This window comes from Cupressus sempervirens, chromosome 6, assembly GCF_028749045.1.
Source record: "Cupressus sempervirens isolate cs-2001-9-10 chromosome 6, ASM2874904v1, whole genome shotgun sequence".
Classification (NCBI taxonomy): domain Eukaryota; kingdom Viridiplantae; phylum Streptophyta; class Pinopsida; order Cupressales; family Cupressaceae; genus Cupressus; species Cupressus sempervirens.
In genome coordinates, this window is record NC_143123.1 from 428,712,043 (window position 1) to 428,725,051 (window position 13,009).

A 13,009-nucleotide genomic window follows, 5' to 3' on the forward strand; every position below is an offset into this window, starting at 1 on the left:
TGAGTACCTTTCTTGACTTGTACATGGTTCAAGGTATAGAAAGTTGTACTTATAGCTTCTCTCTAGTATTTCAAAGAAAAGAAATTCTCCATCATGAGTGTCCTAGCATAGTCCATTACAAGCCTATTCCTCCTTTCAGCAATTCCATTTTGTGGAGGAGTTCTAGGAGTAGATGTCTATCTTTTGATTCCTCTTTCAGTGTAGAACATCTCAAATTCATTTGATATAAATTATCCTCATCTTTTAGATCTCAAACATTTCATATTTTTACCTATTTCTTTCTCAACTCTTGCTAAGTACCACTTAAACATTTGGAAAGCATCATATTGTTGTTTCAAAAACATAATTATCATCATTCTAGAATAATCATCAACAAGTAGCATAATATACTTATCTCCTTTGTAACTTTTCCCTTCAATTGGTCCACACATGTCAATATGAACAATCTCTAATATTCTTTTAGAGGTATGATTTTTACTCTTAAAACATGACTTTGCCATCTTTCCTAACTCACATTGTTTGCAAATTATATTGTTAGGCTTCTTCAACTTAGAAAAACCTCTAACTCTTCTCATGTTATTGATACTAACAAGTTATCAAAATTAACATGATATAACCTCTTGTGTCATAGTCACACATCATCAAATTCTACAACTAAACAAGTAGCATCCTCTATATCAAGATAGAATAGATTACTACTAGTTTGATCACCCTTTCCAACTAGTTTTCCATTAGTATCATATATCTTACCAATCATATTTTCAAACTCAACCTTACATCCTGAATTATTTAGTTGTGACACACTCAATAGATTATAGTTAAGTCCTTCAACATAATAAGCATTATCACATAAAATATTTTCTATGAGTTTGATAGAACCTTTTTCTTTTATCAAACATGGTGCATCATTACCAAATCTTACACTATTTCCATCATAACAATTCAAAGTAATGAACTTACATTTATCTCCAGTCATGTGATGTGAATACACACTATCAATGATCCATCTGTCATTCTTGTTCACACAAGACACAAGTGAAGTTCCCTCATCTTCATTAGATTCATCCTTCATTGCAACATACACCACTTCATCATCATGTTCATAAAATTCATCTCTTATCTCCTCTTCAACAATGTACCAAGACTTCTTGCCTTTGTCTTTTTAACTCTTGTTGTCTTCATCTCTTCTACTTTTGTACTTGTCACCACTTTTTTAGTTCTTCTTCTCTAGACATCTAGCATAAATATGACCAACCTCATTGCAATTGAAACAAATGATAGGTAATTTATCTTTAAACTTGTCTTTACCTTTGTGAAATTTTATTGTTGGTAGTTCTTCAAGTTGATCTACATCCTCCTCATCTATATCACTATCACTGGACACATATTTTATCTTTTTCTTCTTCTTCTTCTCATTATGTTCCTTCAATGATAGCTTAGCTTTGAAAGAAGATTCAATATTTTCAGGGTTGTAATTATCAAAGTTAGATAGCTCAAAAGTAGTGAGCCTACCTATCAGACCTTCAAGAGTTAGATCATTCCCTAGGACACATCTTAGTTCTTGTATTACAAAAACTCTAATAGCATAGATGGGTAGTAGTGTTCTCAAAACTTTGCTTAGTACAATGTCATCATCTATTTTACTAGTAGCTCCCCTTATTGCATTAACAACATGTTTTATCCTAGAGCAATAATAAGCAATATTCTCACCTTCTTGCATTCTCATATCATCAAAATTACCTCTAAGACTTTTAGCTTTGGCTCTGAGAACATTCTTGTCTCCTCCATAGATGGTTTGTAGAGCATCCTACATTTTCTTTGCACTGCCAAGACTTTTGATATTATCAAATTCAATATAGATTAGGGCAGAGGAAATCTCCAATATTTCTTGGTTGTGTTCTTTCTTTTCTTTGAGATCCTCACTAGTTAGGGCTCCAATAGGATCAACATGCTTAGTAATAATGGTAGATTGTGCATGATCTCGAAGTCCTCCAAGGTGTAGCTTTATTAGACTTAGCCATGCAAGAAAGTTATCTCTATTAAGTTGGGGTACTTCTCTTTTTGACATCTTGATCTTTGTGCTTCTAGTACCTTCAAACTAGTCCTCTTAAGTAGAAGGCTTTGATACCAATTTTTGGAATTCTTTAGAAGAACTAAGGGGGGGGTGAATTAGTTATCCAAGATCCAAATGTATAATTAAAACTTTTCACATCTTAGTGAACTCATAAAACATTTATCATCATTCATGCATCCATAAGATTATGCAATGAAGTAAAACTTACAGGTTACTATCAAATCAATTTGCACAAATGTAAACATGAAACATAACAGATTCAATAACACACTTGACATAATGATTTATGTGGAAATCCAATTTGGAAAAAACCACTAGTAACATGCTATTCTTTTACCCTTTTGAAGTAATGCCCTATGAAAGGCCAACCCTTTTAAAGGTTACAATGCACATTGTTAAATGTGACCCAGTTAAAGGATTTCAATCACCCTATTAGGAGTGAATCTTGTTAGAGGGCTTTAGACCATTCACTTGAAATTTCACCCAATTAAAGGATTTACAAATGACTATTAGGTCAACCTTAATCCAAAAGATTTACCTTAGACTAATTACAATTATTAGAGAATGATAGTAAGGCTTGATCTAATAACAACTTACAACTCTATTTGCAGATTACAAATCTCTATTTTAGTCCTCCATTCTACTTGGCTTTCACACACTTTAGCTCTGATAGCTTGTTCACCCTTCAAGCATCCATACCCTTAAGCCTTCTTTCTTAACATGCCAATTCAGACTCTTCACTTAGGTCACTGAATGAAGCAATACCTTAGACTCTTTGTCTTCCTTAGGTTCTTGCACATGACAACCTTCGCTTCTGACCAATTGTTCCTATAAATAAGAAATTAAAATATTTTGTGGCTCATTCTCCATCGTCCAATTTAGGGTTAGAACAGATTAGGTAGGAGTCAATGAGTCTACCCCTTATTTCATTTCATCCTTTTCTAAAAACTTCTCCTTCAATCCTCTTTGAATTCACCTCAAAATAGTTTACCATGGATTCTATGCCACCAACTCATCAATTTTATCTTCCACATAGTTCACACAATCCAAGAAAATAAACTTTTTTGGTTCAGATCTATTTGTATGCCTAAAATGTGAGCACACTTCTATGAGTCATTATATTCAAGATTTCTCAAAAATGAGGTCTCGAATGGCAACTCATAGCTCCCTATTCATGGAGTGTAGGGGTTTGTAATAGAGGCCCTTAGTCTAACCTAATTTGTACCCATACAAGTACACCATGAAACAAGAGATTCAATGATCTAATATGCATGCAAATGGAAATGAAAAAAAAACTAATCTAAATGATAACAATGCAAAACAATGCAAGAAATAAAATCTAATCTATGAAAAGAAATAACAATGCAGATCTAATCTATGAAAGCAAGATCTAATCTATCAATGCAAGATCTAAGCTAACATGAAAATCAAAGTATGGATCATGATGATGGAAGTCATGCATGCAAGAGAGAATGAGACAAGAAGATAGAAGTTCTCCACAAAAGCTTTAATATTCAAAACTCCTTCAAAAATCACTCTCCAAACCTGCAACATAACAATAGCATAATAATGGGTGTCTCAAATGAGGAGAGGGCTCTCCCTTATAAAGAAGATTGGATGATCTACATTGAGAGGAAAAATATTTAATCAAGGGTGGAGAAATAATGATCCATGTGAAGATAAGTCCCATATTAAGTGTAGATAAAAGATTTATTTAATTTTTTATTTTTTTTAACTCCTTTTTCATCAAAAAGAGATTTAAGTGGGATATTTTATTTAATTAAAAGGGAGCAAGTTCTTTTAATTAAATAGGAAATATTTAATCAAATTAAAAGAGGGGTTTTTCTCTTAATTAATTAAATGTAGATGAATTATTTAATTAAAAGAGAAGTTTTCTTTTAATTAAATGGAGACTTATTTTATTTAATTAAAAGAGAACAAGTTCTTTTAATTAAATAGGAAATATTTAATTAAATTAAAAGAGAGGTTTTTCTCTTAATTAATTAAATGTGGATGAACTATTTAATTAAAAGAGAGGTTTTCTTTTAATTAAACGGGGACTTATTTTATTTAATTAAAAGAGAGCAAGTTTTTTTAATTAAATAGGAAATATTTAATTAAATTAAAAGAGAGGTTTTTTCTCTTAATTAATTAAATGTGAATGAACTATTTAATTAAAAGAGAGGTTTTCTTTTAATTAAACGGGGACTTATTTTATTTAATTAAAAGAGAGCAAGTTCTTTTAATTAAATAAGACTTAGGATAAAATGATCAACCTTAGAAATAAAACAAATTGAATTTGATCAAGGAAATTGATTTGAATTGATTTAATAAAATATTACACACCATTGATTTAGGAAATTTGATAAATTGATAAATTGAATAATGGGGGCCCATAGTCTAGGTGAACATTTTAGGGTGCATACATTTGCCCCTCTTTGACTAATGTGTGATTGATTTGGGAACACATGTAGTCAAAGAAAGAAATTCAAGTGTGAGGTCGATTTGAGATCACAAAACAACCCAGATGTGTGGTCGAATCGGGAACACAACAGGACAAAGAATACAAATAAATTTTGACTTGAAAAAGTCAAGGATAAAATTGATAAAACTAAATCAAAGATTGAATTTGATAATTACTGCCCCCTCGTGATCGAAATTGAAATGAGATAGAGGAGAAATAGCAAATTGCTAAATTTTATCAAATGAAACAAAAGATAAGGTTCTTGATGTAAGATGAAAGATATAAGAATCATAGAACCAAGGTAGATCATCAAGCATGAAATATTATGCCCCAAAGGTGATTTAGAAAAAAAGAAGTGGGGAAAAAGAAAATGGAAGATAGAAGTTTGGAAGATATGGAAAGAAACAGAAAGAAGAAAAGAAAATGCCCCAAAATCAATCAACTATTTAAGATAGAAATTTTGATTGAGATCATGAAAGAAGATAAAGAAATGAAGATCAAAACGTGACCATAGTTGATTAAAAGTCCACAATAAAGATGAAGGGAGAACCCTCTCAAACTCATAATGCAGCCTAAAAATGCAAACTAACATGAAGTCTAATAATGCAAGCTACATGAAAATGCAAAGGTGTACTTGCAAAAGAGCAATTGTAACATAGGATTTTTGTGTTCATCATTCATTAAAGAATGTAAAAGAACTTATTTTCATCATTGGGCCATTATTAACGAACATCAAAAATCACACAATCATCACTAGTCACAAGTGCAACTATGAAGATATGAATGTAATTTGTATCATATTGGATTGTGGAAAGATTCTAACATAAGCATCAAAGACATAAAGGTCAAGATGACTTCGATGTTAGCTTACCCAATTTAATGTAGCAAAACCATGCTTGCATGAAGGCATAATGCCAAGATGACCATAAGAACGGTTGTGCAAAAATAATGAAGGATGATGCCTCAAATCTCCTAAGCGTTTCAAGGGGACAACAAGAGACACTCTAGAGTTTCAAGACCACACCTGCAAGCAATAAATAAATAAAAACATGTCACATGCCCCAAGTCCTCTAGCGATGCATCATGGAGAGACTTATCGGACAAGGACACTAAAAAAAAATCAATAATAGTCAGCACACAAAGAAAAAATCATGACATAAGTCAAGCATTAAGTGTTGTGTTTAAAATTTAAGTGTGTTAACTGATACTGAGTTTGGAGGATAAGGATCAAATGCTTGCAAGAAGGGAAGATCACATGATGATACTGGGTAAGACCAAACCAATAAGTGTTGAAAAACACTCGATGTCAAAGGTTGTAATGAAAAATACAATTGGGGTGTTGTTGAAAAACACCGTTTGTGAGGTGTCCTAAAGACTAACACATCCAAGAGACCAAAGCTAACATAGTTATGCCCCCTAGACAAAGACCAATTCCAAACCAAGGCAACAAGGACAAGGCATGATGGAGAAAGGCTAAGTGTCGATGACATGCACTAAGAAATAGGGGTGCAAAGGCCTCAAGTAGCACCCGTTTCCAGGTTTTCACCACTTGGGTTCTTTTTTTTTTTCTTTTTTTTTTCAGGACTTTTTATAATTTATTTGTATTTTTGCTACCAAGGCGCCTGTTTCCAGGTTTTCACCAAGGCACTTTTTCTTTTTTCTTTTTTTGATTTTTTTTTTTTTTGAATTTTTGGAATATATAATTTTTTTGGAGATACATCAAAGTTCCTATTGTTAGGTTGTCACTAAGAAGATCATTTTTTTCAGGACATTTTTTAGTTTTTAGACTTTTTTACAATATATCATTTTTTTGGATTTTTGAAATATATCAAATTTTTTTTTTTTTTTCAGGATCAATAAATATATACAAAGATGCCCCTAGACAGAATGGGCATTATGGATAGAACTTCTTCAAGTGCAAGACATTTATAGGATCAGGGAGCTGCTCTCCCTCTGTTGTAGATAGTAAATAAGTACCAGAACCAAAAGCTGCTGTGATAATATAAGGTCCAAGCCAATTAGGTTCAAACTTACCCTTTTGATCTCTATTCTGTTGATTCTTATGATTCACACATAAGACAAGATCTCCCACTTGGAACTCTCTAGGGTGAACCTTTTTGTTAAATTCTTTTGACATACACTTTTGATAGACTCTCATATGGTCAAATGATGCTTGTCGTTTCTCATCTAGAAGTTCTAACTCTTGAAGTCTCATGGCATGGTAGTCTTCATCTGAAATTAGACCTTTGAGAGAAACTCTAAGTGAAGGAATCTCAACCTCTAAAGGTAACACTGCTTCAGCACCATATGTAAGGGAAAAAGGAGTAGCCCTAGTAGGAGTGTGAGTACTCATTCTATAGGCCCACAAAGCTAGATTTATTTGTAAATGCCAATCTCTACCATTCTTATGAACTTTTCTATGCAAGATTTTAAGAATGGTTTTGTTTGATGCTTTTGCTTGACCATTTCCTTGCAGGAAATAAATAGAGGACCAATGTTGTTTTATCTTGAACTTCTTATAGAGTTGCTAAAGGTCCTTATTTTTAAACTGACCTCCATTATCAATGATAATCTCAGAAGGCACTCCATATCTACAGATAATATGATTCAAAATAAATAGAGAAATTGCCTTACCCAAGGCAACAGAAAGTGGGATAGCTTCTACCCATTTAGTGAAATAATCAATGGTAGTGATACTAAACTTGTGTACAGATGATGAGTTGGGATGAATTTTCCCAACAAGATCAAAGGCCCAACACTAAAACGGCCAATGAGAAATAGAAGTAATGAGCTCCCTACGTGGAGTATGTATCAGGTTACCATGTTTTTGACATTTTTCACATGACTTTGCAAAAGCTACTGCATCAATCTACATTGTGGGCCAATAGTATCCTACCCTAAGCAATCTTTGAGCCATGGAAAGACCATTAGAATGTCCCCCACAGATACCCTCATGGATGTCAACTAATGCTTGATTAGATTCATCCTTTTCTAAGCATTTAAGAAGTGTTCCATCTAGACCCTTCCTATACAAATCACCAGAGATAAGGGAATGATGAGAGGCATTCTGAATAAGGTTTCTACGTTCAAATTGATTAAAGGTTTCAAGTATAATTCCATCATGAATGTATGAGTAAATGGAACCATAACGAGATGACTCATGACCAACAAGGGTACAAATAACATGACTTTCTTGGGAATCATAGATAGGGTGATGTAGCTCTTCCACTAGGAATTCAAATCTTGATTCATGTTGCTCTAATTGAAGAAGTGAAGCAAGTGTAGCCATAGCATCAGCTACCTTATTTTTTGTTCGAGGGATTTTTTGAAATGAGATGAATGTGAAGTAGAGTCTCAAGGAATCAACCATTCTCTTGTAAGGTACCAATTTATCATTTTTTGTTAGACAATTGTCATTGACTTGGTTGATTATCAACTGTGAATCTCCATAGATGTGTAACTCTGTAATTCTCCATTCTATGGCCATTTTAAGTCCATTTGTTAAAGCTTCATATTCAGCAATATTGTTTGTACATGGAAATAATAGCTTGTAAGATTTAGGAATTGTGTACCCATGAGGAGAAACAAACAACACACCAGCTCCTGAACCACTTTGCATAAAGGACCCATCAAAGAACATCTTCCATGTTCTTTCAGTCATATACATGAGGTGCTCATCTAGGAAATCAACTTGAATAGGTGCATCATCTTGTAGTGCGAAATCAGCCAATTGATTTGCTATGGCTTGTCCTTTGATTGCTTTATGCTCAATGTACTCTATGTCAAATTCTAAAAGGATCATCATCCATTTAGCAAGTCTACCTGTGAGGGCAGCCTTACATAGTAAGTACTTGAGTGGATCTATTTTTTCTATGAGGTGTATAGTGTGTGCAAGCATATAATGTCGCAACTTTTGGGAAGCAAACGCAACTGCAAGGCAAGCTTTCTCAATACTGGTGTAATTAACCTCATATGAAACAAGAGTACAACTAATGTAATATATTGCTCTTTCTTTCCCATGTTCATCAAGTTGAGCTAATAATGCCCCCAAGGCAGATCATGTTGCTGAAATGTATAGGATAAGTGGTTTCCCTGGGATAGGAGGCATTAAAATAGGAGGATTTGCCAAATATTTCTTGATCTAGTCCATGCTCTGTTGACATTCATCATTCCATATACATTTGACTTCTTTATGTAAGTTTTTGTTGAAAGGTTGAGCTCTATCTGCCAACTGTGAAATAAACCTCCTTATAGATTGAAGACGTCCTTGAAGACTCCTCATTTGACTAATGTCTTTAGGAGGTGGCATATCCAAAATTACTTGAACCTTTTTAGGATCCACCTCTATCCCTTTTTCTGAAATAATGAATGCTAGTAATTTGCCAGAGGTGACTCCAAATGCACACTTTTTAGGATTTAACCTTAGTTGAAATTGTTCCATACGATCTAGAATGACTTCTAAATCATCTAAGTGTGTATCTCTTTTCTTAGACTTGGCCAAGGTTTCATCCACATAATCTTCCATGTTTTTATGCATCATATCATGAAAAATAGTTGTCATAGCTCGTTGATAGGTAGATCCTGCATTTTTTAATCCAAAAGGCATAACATTCCAATAATAGGTACCCCATGCACAATTAAATGCAATCTTTTCTTGGTCTTTAGGAGCTATCTTAATTTGATTATATCTAGAAAAACCATCCATTAAGGAATAAATCTCATAACCCACGGTCATATCCACTATCATGTCTATATTAGGAAGTGGAAAATCATCCTTTGGGCATGCTTTATTAACATCTCTAAAATCTGTATAAACTTGAATAGTTTTGTCATGTTTTGAAACTAGTACAATGTTTAATATCTATTTGGCATAGGCAATAGCTCTTATGAATTTTGCACCAAGAAGTTTCTCTAATTCTACCTTGACTAAGAGAGCTATGTGAGGATGCATTTTTCTCAATTTTTGCTTAACTGGTTTAACACCTGGAGCTATGGATAAGCGATGCATAATAAGATTAGTGTCCAACCCTGGCATATCTAAATAAGTCCATGCAAAATTAATCTTCTTTTCTTGTAAGAATTTAGTATAGGCTTCTTTTTCTTGTGATGACAGAGACTGAGCCAAATGTACCATTTGCAGAGCTTCATTTGTACCCAAATTGACTGCTTGTGTTGGTTCAATAAGTATTAAAGATCTATCTTGAAAATAACTAGGAAGAGAATCAAGTACCTCATTCTTAGGTGCCTCAGAGAGGTTTTCACCCTTGGATACGTCCTTTCTTTTTACTTTTTTTGGTTTTGAAACTACCACATAGTGGTTTTCTCGATCAAAACTCCTTTTCTTTTTCTTTTTTTTTCTCTTTATTTTGTGACTAAGGTACTTGATATCTGGCTCTGTCATACTAGCAACTGGTTCGCTAGTGGAAGAGACTACAGGTTCAATGGCATTCAAATAACAGGCTATTTCATAGTCATTTTGAAATGTTAAGATTTTAGGTTCTTGGTTGCGTTGGGACCAATCAATTAGGTCAAGATGAACAAGGGATAAATTAATGATAGGTTCAAGATTGTGAATATTGATGATATCTCTAGTGATTGAAGATTCAAAGTCTGTCAAGTAACTTCCTGAACTACCCAAATCAAGATTCATCCTCAAAAGTGAAGAAACGTCCACTAAGGTAACATGTGAGTTCAAATCCTCTAGTCCTACACGTGACTCATTAAATAACTCAGGTTGAGAACTATATGTATGAACAACATCAACATCCATATCAACTATGGAAGATTCTGAGAAAGAATCCCATTCATACTCGTTGGAATCTATTTCAAAATCTCGACTAGGATGCTTACGCCATGAATTCTTGGGATGTCTAGATGTGGAAGCTTCAATACTATCAAGAGTCACACTTTCTTGTTCTAAATTGGCAACTGTCTCATGAGATACTGGATTATCTAAATTTCCCCAAAGGAGATTACTAGAAGGGACCCAATCTTTACACATATCTTGTTGGTTTTCTGAATTAGGTATGTATTCTTGTTCTTCTTCACTATCTAACTTATCAAGGATAGAAGAAACATTATTACTATGATCCACATACCCTAGGCTGACTAACTTCTTAGAATTGCATCCAAAAAGTTGATGATCAAGGGGTTCAGCTCTAGCATCCAATCTATTACTAAGAGGACCATGTCTAGGATAACCCATTTTCTTAACAAAAGAATACCCTCTTCCATAAGCATTAGGTGAAGGAGTGAAATCTTCATTGTGCATATACTTCTCTTCTCTATAAATCCAATCTTTAACAACCACATCTTCTTTCTCATCTTGAATAGGCACTGATGACTATACAAATGTGTCAAATAATGTCATAGCTCAAGAGGAAGGTTTCATCTCTTGTGAAGGTTTACCATAAGACCTAGGTGAAATTGGTAATGCAGCAAGAGAGTTAAGTTGATATCCCCCCATGCCAAGGTCTATGGACTTAAACTTGTTCTTGCAATCAGCTAAAACTACATTAAAATCATCTACTTGTCTATTAAGGGGAACATGAGCACTTGCTGAAATCGAGTTGATAGACAAAGTGTTATCCCCAGGAATACATATCTCTGTTCCATTGTAAGGAAACTTAACACACTGATGATAAGTAGATGGTACTGCTTGCATATCATGAATCCATGGTCTACCAAGCAAAATATTGTATGCAAGGGGTCCAGCATCAACTATTTGGAATAAAACATATTTTTCCACAGGGCCAATCCTAACAGGAAGGACAGCCAACCCCTTTGAACTTCTCTCTGCCTCATCATAAGCTTTGATAGTAATCTTTCTTTTGCTATCAATAACATGTTTAGAATAACCCAATGTCTTTAAAAGACTCAAAGAACAAATATTAAGCCCAGCACCCCCATCTATCAACACATGCCTAACACGGGTCCTATGTATCATAACCTCAATATAAAGGCCAAGATTGTGTGGATGGCTCAAAGATTTATCATCTTTCTCCAAAAAGGAAAGATAATGAGGGCTTGCAATATGATTAACCATGTTCTGGAATTGATCAATGTCTAAATTATTGGGGATGTTTGCCATGTGCAAAGCATCCTCAAGGACCTGCTTGTGTCTCAGAGACAACTCTAAAAGCTCAAAGATTGAAATCTGAGTAGGAGTTCTTTGCAATTGATCAACAAGATTATAATTTGACTTGGGATTAACCACTGGTTTTGAAGGAACATTCTTGTATTGCACTTGTTTTGGCTTACTTGGTTGATTTGAACTATGTCCTTTGATAACAAGGGGACCTTGACTTCGTGTAACAACATTGAGACTTTGGGAAGACACTTGCTTAGGTTTACTTGACTGGTTTGAATTGGGTCCTCTAATGACAAGGGTCCATATTAAGTGTAGATAAAAGATTTATTTAATTTTTTATTTGTTTTAACTCCTTTTTCATCAAAAAGAGATTTAAGTGGGATATTTTATTTAATTAAAAGGGAGCAAGTTCTTTTAATTAAATAGGAAATATTTAATCAAATTAAAAGAGGGATTTTTCTCTTAATTAATTAAATGTAGATGAATTATTTAATTAAAAGAGAGGTTTTCTTTTAATTAAATGGAGACTTATTTTATTTAATTAAAAGAGAGAAAGTTCTTTTAATTAAATAAGAAATAATTAAATTAAAAGAAAGGTTTTTCTCTTAATTAATTAAATGTGGATGAACTATTTAATTAAAAAGAGGTTTTTTTTAATTAAATGGGGACTTATTTTATTTAATTAAAAGAGAGCAAGTTCTTTTAATTAAATAAGAAATATTTAATTAAATTAAAAGAGAGGTTTTTTCTCTTAATTAATTAAATGTGGATGAACTATTTAATTAAAAGAGAGGTTTTCTTTTAATTAAATGGGGACTTATTTTATTTAATTAAAAGAGAGAAAGTTCTTTTAATTAAATAAGACTTAGGATAAAATGATCAACCTTAGAAATAAAACAAATTGAATTTGATCAAGAAAATTGATTTGAATTGATTTAATAAAATATTACACACCATTGATTTAGGAAATTTGATAAATTGATAAATTGAATAATGGGGGCCCATAGTCTAGGCGACCATTTTAGGTTGTATACACTATTGAATTCGTGATCTTTCAAATAATGTTAACACTCAGCATTAACTTGCTTCTGATGCTCAACACATACTATGTTTCTTGACATCCTCTATAAAATCACTCAGCATGAACTAAAGTTTACTAGTGCTCGACATCAACTAAACTGTACTTGGCATCCCCTACTTTGCTTAGCATACACTAAAATAGACTTTTACTTAGCTCCAACTAATGTTCTACTCAACTTGCACTGAATTTTCTCGGCACCTATTGACCAATCGGTCAAGTTTCATAGACAAACTTTGTTATACTTGTTCTTCTAAACTTGCTTAGTGTAACCAATCTTTTGCAACCTAAAGTAGATTATTA